The following is a 6,041-nucleotide window of genomic DNA, read 5'->3' as shown; positions in this document are numbered from 1 at the left end:
TGGTTCTCTTTGCTGGTAGCATGTTCCTCACTGCTCAGCAAGATCATAATTATTATTGTAAAGGCATTTGGAAGGAGAGAGCATCTGCTCCATGAAGGGTGTTTTGCCAAGGGCCTTCCTAATGCAAAAATCACAAAAAAGAGAAAACCACAAGCAAGAAGGCACAAGGATGCAAATCTAAACAACTGATATATGAGGCAGTGATGAGAGCCAGTCACACTGACTGATAAGGATATTGCATATTATAAGGTTAATTTTGGTAAGATTATCTGATCCAGAATCTTGTCAAAGAGATGATAAGGACAAGAGAGAAGCTATAAACCAGAGACTCAAACCTGGCAGGCAACTGCAATGGAAAAAAAGACAAGAAACTAACCTTGATGTGAGCAGCCAGCAAGAAAACCTGCTTAGAAAGGGAAAATTGCTAAAAAGAAGAAATTTTCTGCTGAAAAAATACGGACAGAAAGGCCTGCCAACCTGGAGCCATGAGTCTGGGAACCAGAAAAAGCCTTGATAAGACCTGCTGGCCTCTTGGAAGTGCAGCCAGAGGGCCTTCAGAGTACTGGAGACATGGGAAAGAGCCATCCCTCCAGTCACTTCAGACCCTCACAGTCTCTCCTCCCACCTGTGTGAGGCACTTACGTTCTGTGTACGTCACATCCATTTCTCATGTTTAGTACTGAGCTGTCATCTAAAACTGCAACAGCTCAAGTACTGTGGGGGTATTCATCCATCACTATCCCAAAACCTCAGGATGTCTCCTCTTGCTGTAACCTTCTGATTTTCCTCCTCTTTTCGTGTTTTGTACTCTTCTGCCACTTCAATAGTATCAAAAGTTATAAATACGTAACTCTGAAAGACACATTTAGAAGGGAAAGGTCAAAATGACTCTCCTGTCTTCCCCATCGTTTTCAGCTATTTATTCAGCTTTTACAGCCTGGTGTAAAACCCGTGCCTGTTTTGCCACAGCTCCTTCATTCGTGTCCCTGGTACCCAATGTTTATGAGTAATGACACAGGCCTGTGACATTTAACTGCTGAAATCAGCCCAAATTTAATGCATTCAGCCAAGTGCAGCAGAGGTTGAGACCCCATGGAAAGCTTGGAATGAAGTGCTCAGAGCAGATGTTCAGATTTTGCCATGTGTGAAATGTATCTTTATCAAAGAGACCTCCATTGCCCTCCCCAAATCCTACCAAAGCACCTGCAAATATTGAAGCAAATGGCAGGTGACCCCTGCACTCTGCAGAAATGATCCTCCCTCACCTTCAGTACCACGTAACTGATGACATGGAAGCTGAGCCTTTTCTTTGTAGACGACATTATTATTTTTCTAAATTACTTCCTTCTATTTGTGGGGCAAGTATGAAAGTAATTTTGCACATTTACAATTATTCTAAGCAACATGGGACTAATGCTCCTTAAAGGGCCAAGGTCTGAAATCTTGAGCTATTATTACCAGAGAAACAGCAGGAAAAGGTACACTAGGACTGCATCTAACACATGAGCACAGTGTCTTGCTGATGAACAGGCTATTTAATTCTGAGAAAGATGTTGCCCTTTCTTGTACTCAGTTCTTCAGATTACTATAGAAACACAACTTATCTTTTCAGAGGCCTGATCTGAGAGAAGAAAGAGAGAAAAGACATTGGCGTATGGGAAGGAAGAAATAGCTCACTGCTGAGTATATCTTTAAAAACTGGTCTGCTTATTTATTGTTTCAAAGTTAACTTCAGATGGTTCTTAATGCCTAGCAAGTTATTATCTCCCACTCACAGAGAGATAGTTACTGACTTCTTTGCTGCAGTTGTCTGAAATAGTGACCATGGATGATTATTTATTATATTTCAAAGCTATTTGGCTTTATATCCCAAGCCAGCACAGAAACCAACATTCTACATTTGAATGTGTATTGCTTGTATAAGAGATAGTAAGACTACATGCAGAAAGGTGCAAAATTGTATAAACAGCCTGAGACAGAAGAGTAGCTTATATGCTTGAATGGACTAAAACCAAAACAAATCAGTAGTGGTGTTGCCTTTTTTAGTGTGTGTTTGTTTTAAAACTGCCTGCTGAAACACAGAAATTTTGTTTTGTATTCCTAAATCTAATGGAAATGAAAATTCAGCCCTGCACTGCAGAGTGGAGCTGGCACTCTTCACCTCATCCCTGCATCTCTCTCACAAAACCATTCAGCCTATCCAGTCTCATTGTCAATCTCAGTTCTTTCCAGAAACCCCCTCCCAATGTGTGTTACCAAAGAAGTGAACTTAATTCTCTGTGAATTACAGAGCATGGGCCAGGGCTGGATGCCTTGCAAGAAGATTGATTGATTGATTTTTTTCCAAGATAGGGTTTTGCAAAATTAAGTCCCAAGCCAGTAAACTTCTATGGGTCAGTTCTAGAGGAGGCAAGATTAGACCATCTCCTCTCCATGCTCTGGATTTTCTGTCTCTTTGCCCTTGCACTCTCAACTCTTTTAAATTAATTCATATTATTTCAAATAAATATCTTACTCTAAGAAACTTGACCCACTTGCCAGATATCCTCTTTCTGTTTTTTTGCTGTTGTTTTACCATCTCTTCCTTCTTCCATTAGGATGCAAGAGGAATTAAAAATAAAGATTTTGAATTGTTTTCATCTAACATTTAGTTGCATATTTATGCTTTTGCTAGATACAGTGACTGCTCAGAAATTAGTGTTCTTTCCATTTAGGGGATTTGTACTGTACCACATTATCATGTGGAGATGATTTGCCAAACAAATTTAGATTACATAATTACAAACACAAACTGTCACCCAATTCAGCCACCATTATAACTTTATTTATTATTCTTTATTTTATTCTCACTTTTTGGAAGCCATTATCTCTGCATGTAAGGGCTGTAGGCAACCCAGAGCTGACACCCTCAGAGCAGTCACTGTCCTTTGTCAGGTACAGAAATCAGAATCAAAAGCAGAGAGCAATGAGAAGCCAGGGTGCCCTCCAAACTAAACTTGTATCTATTTCTTAAGTCTTCCTAAAACTGGAATTCATGACATAACAATGTTACCCATACTGACTTAGGTACAGCAGCACCATCATCTCCTTGCTGAGACTGTTTTAATATCATCAGGGAAATAATGATTCTGGCAGGGTAGGCACTCACACATCCAGAATATGCATCAATAGTAGGTTTCTAGTGATAAAACTTCATCTGTTAAAAAAAATCACACTGGTGTAGTCCTAAGTCTCTCTGATGTAATTGCTTTGGGACCTGAAAGCAATGAAAGACAAACCATATTCTAAATATATTCTGACAAGAAATGTTTCTAATCAGTCAGGAGAAGAGATAGGCATCACCATCTTAGATTATGCAATACACAACAACAACAACAACAAAACGGGGAAGAGAAATCATTTCCCTAGGAAAGGCACCTGAACATCTTTTCATTGTTTAGCATGTACTACTGCATTTCCAGATTCATCAGGTAAATAATGATAATGAGTTCCCTGGACTACTTGTACTGACAAGAGTTTACCTGACAAGAGTTATTTACCTGACTACCGGACAAGGATTGGGGTTCTTTTAGTAGTAACTAATGTGGCATATAAATGAATAATTTCCATAGGATCACCCCAAAGAAAATCACAGTTTAACTGTAAATATTATCATAAAATTCTGGATGCAAAAATTTCTGTTCCTTAAAATGTAAAATGACCATGCAGATGGCGAGAGAGATCTAGAAGCACAGACACCTCTTTGTGTGCTGTTGTTCAGGCAGATGCAAACATATTTCTGGTCTGAGCCTGGAGCCAGCCCTGTGCTGTGCCAGCATGGCACTGACCCAGGGCAGGTGCAACTCTCATGGCAGGATGTGTGTGAGGCTGAGCCTTATCTGAACTGTAGCTGTGCAGCTTCTTCTTGGACACAGATCAGCCCAACCCCTATCTACATGGTGAAGTTGCTGAGGGGCAGACAAGGAGCAGAGACAAATTTCCTGACCTGTGATCCACATTCCAACGGATAAATCACACTGTCTCTTCTATGAGGACTTTGGTCATGCTGTGAAAAATAAAAAAAAAAAAATTATCTGGGTTTTATTGTATTGGTTATGGAGGGACAGTTTGCTTTAAACCTGGGGTATATTATTCTATTGGGAGGCAATAGAACACTGAGTATGGAAAAATGTGTTATTATTTAAATCATTCCAAGACATTTGGACTCAGAAAGTGAGAAGAGTTTAGAGAAGAAAATCAAGTTAAAAATTACAGCAATTCCACATCAGAGCAGGCGAGGAGAGATATTATTTCTTACTTATAGCGACAAAACTTGTGTGCAGAGGTTACCTCTCCATTTGACTGCCTGATGCAGGTGGAAACAGAGAGCAGCACCTTCAGGCAAAAAGCCCCTCGGGTAGAATGAAAAACACACCCCTTTTACCCAATTTTCTGCTGGTTTAATAGGATTTTACCATGCTGTGAAAGGCCCACCTTCCTTATATTTTTAAATTGTCACATACATGACTCTTATTTAAACAATCCTTTTCTTGAATATCTTTCATCAAAGTCTATTGAATGCCAGTGAGGCCTTCTTAAGCCTCAGACAATGGAGTCTCAACTTCCCAGCAGTCTCAGAAACAGGTAGATTCATTCAGCAGCAGGTCTTTGCAGTGAAGAAAGACTGAACAGCATTTTTTCTTCTATGGACAGAAAAAACCTAACAAATGTTATGTCTTAATATTCCAGTCTGGATTACAGGGAAATTTTCATATTTCATACTCTGGTCTACCAGCAAAAAAAGGGAAAGAAAAGGTCTAAAGAATTCTTCTTCTTTGACATCAGGTATTTGAAGATAATTGTCTCTTTCTGGCTGCTGACTGTGCCGTGTGAGTGTGAACCAAAGCTCTGTATGAATTAGACCCACTAAGAGCCATGCAAACCAGGGTGTGAGGACATATACTGGACTGACAATTCAGTAAAGTGAAAAAAAAATTGGGGAAATACTGAGTACCTTGCATGTCCTGCAGTGGAAAATTAAGTTGAGGCTCAAAACCAATTCCAGAGTTTCTGGATCAGCAGCTGTAGGTTAAAATGCTATTGCATTGGTGCACAAATGAACTAGTACAGCCAAGTCCCAGCTGGCTGTACAGCTCTAATGCTGTTAGGATGACCTTTTTCAAATCTTCATGTATCTCTTGAATATTTCACCAGTCAACATGCCTTTCTGATATGGGGAAATCTGGAAATTCCCTTGCAGGTAGGATCACAGTTACTTCCCTGGCAAAAAATATCCAGAATGAATTTATATAAAAAATAAGACACTAATCAAGACCCATAGAAATGTTCAAAATGTTTCATGGATAAATAGTAAATAAGGAATACCTCCTGTAGTTGCAACAGCTTTGAATGACTAAATCTGCCCCAGCAGTGATCAAAAGCCTCCTCCATTAATAATGTTGAATGGGCTGCTCTTCTACAGGTTTAGGAACAACAGACTACTGTGCATCCTTTGTTTTTAAAATTAAATTTGGAGAAACTTTATTAGGGTTTTTTCATATTTAGCTGAAAACAAACTGAAATAAAAGTGAGATGATTTTTATTGATACAGGAATCAAAATATCAAAGAGTTAAGAGAAAAAAAAAATCAAAGAGTTAAGAGAATGGAAAGGCAGACTCAAGTAAATGCTAATTTATGTGCTCAGCCAAATTTTATTCGTGGATAGTATAGAAATAAAAAGTAATAAAAAAAGCTTACAGGCAAAAAAGATTCTGCTACCTTCCCTGTTACTAGTGGGGAATCTAACTTGCTTAAAGGTTGTTTGATATTTTCTGAAGGTTTCTTCAGATTTTTCAGACTTTTTAAAAATCTCAGTGTGTTGAGGCCCCTCCATCAGTGTTTGATGATGTAATGATGCTGAAACACAAAGCTTGTGGCATGGATTCTGTAAATTCAAGTACAGAGAGTGGATTAAGGAGTACTTAAAATAAGCATTAAAATGTCCTTAGTATCCTCATCTGTTTGAGTCTCTGTTCATGCTGTGTGTGATGCTAACAATATA

Source organism: Molothrus ater, chromosome 5 (assembly GCF_012460135.2).
Source record: "Molothrus ater isolate BHLD 08-10-18 breed brown headed cowbird chromosome 5, BPBGC_Mater_1.1, whole genome shotgun sequence".
In the NCBI taxonomy this organism is placed as follows: Eukaryota; Metazoa; Chordata; class Aves; order Passeriformes; family Icteridae; genus Molothrus; species Molothrus ater.
This window is presented reverse-complemented; position numbering follows the sequence as displayed.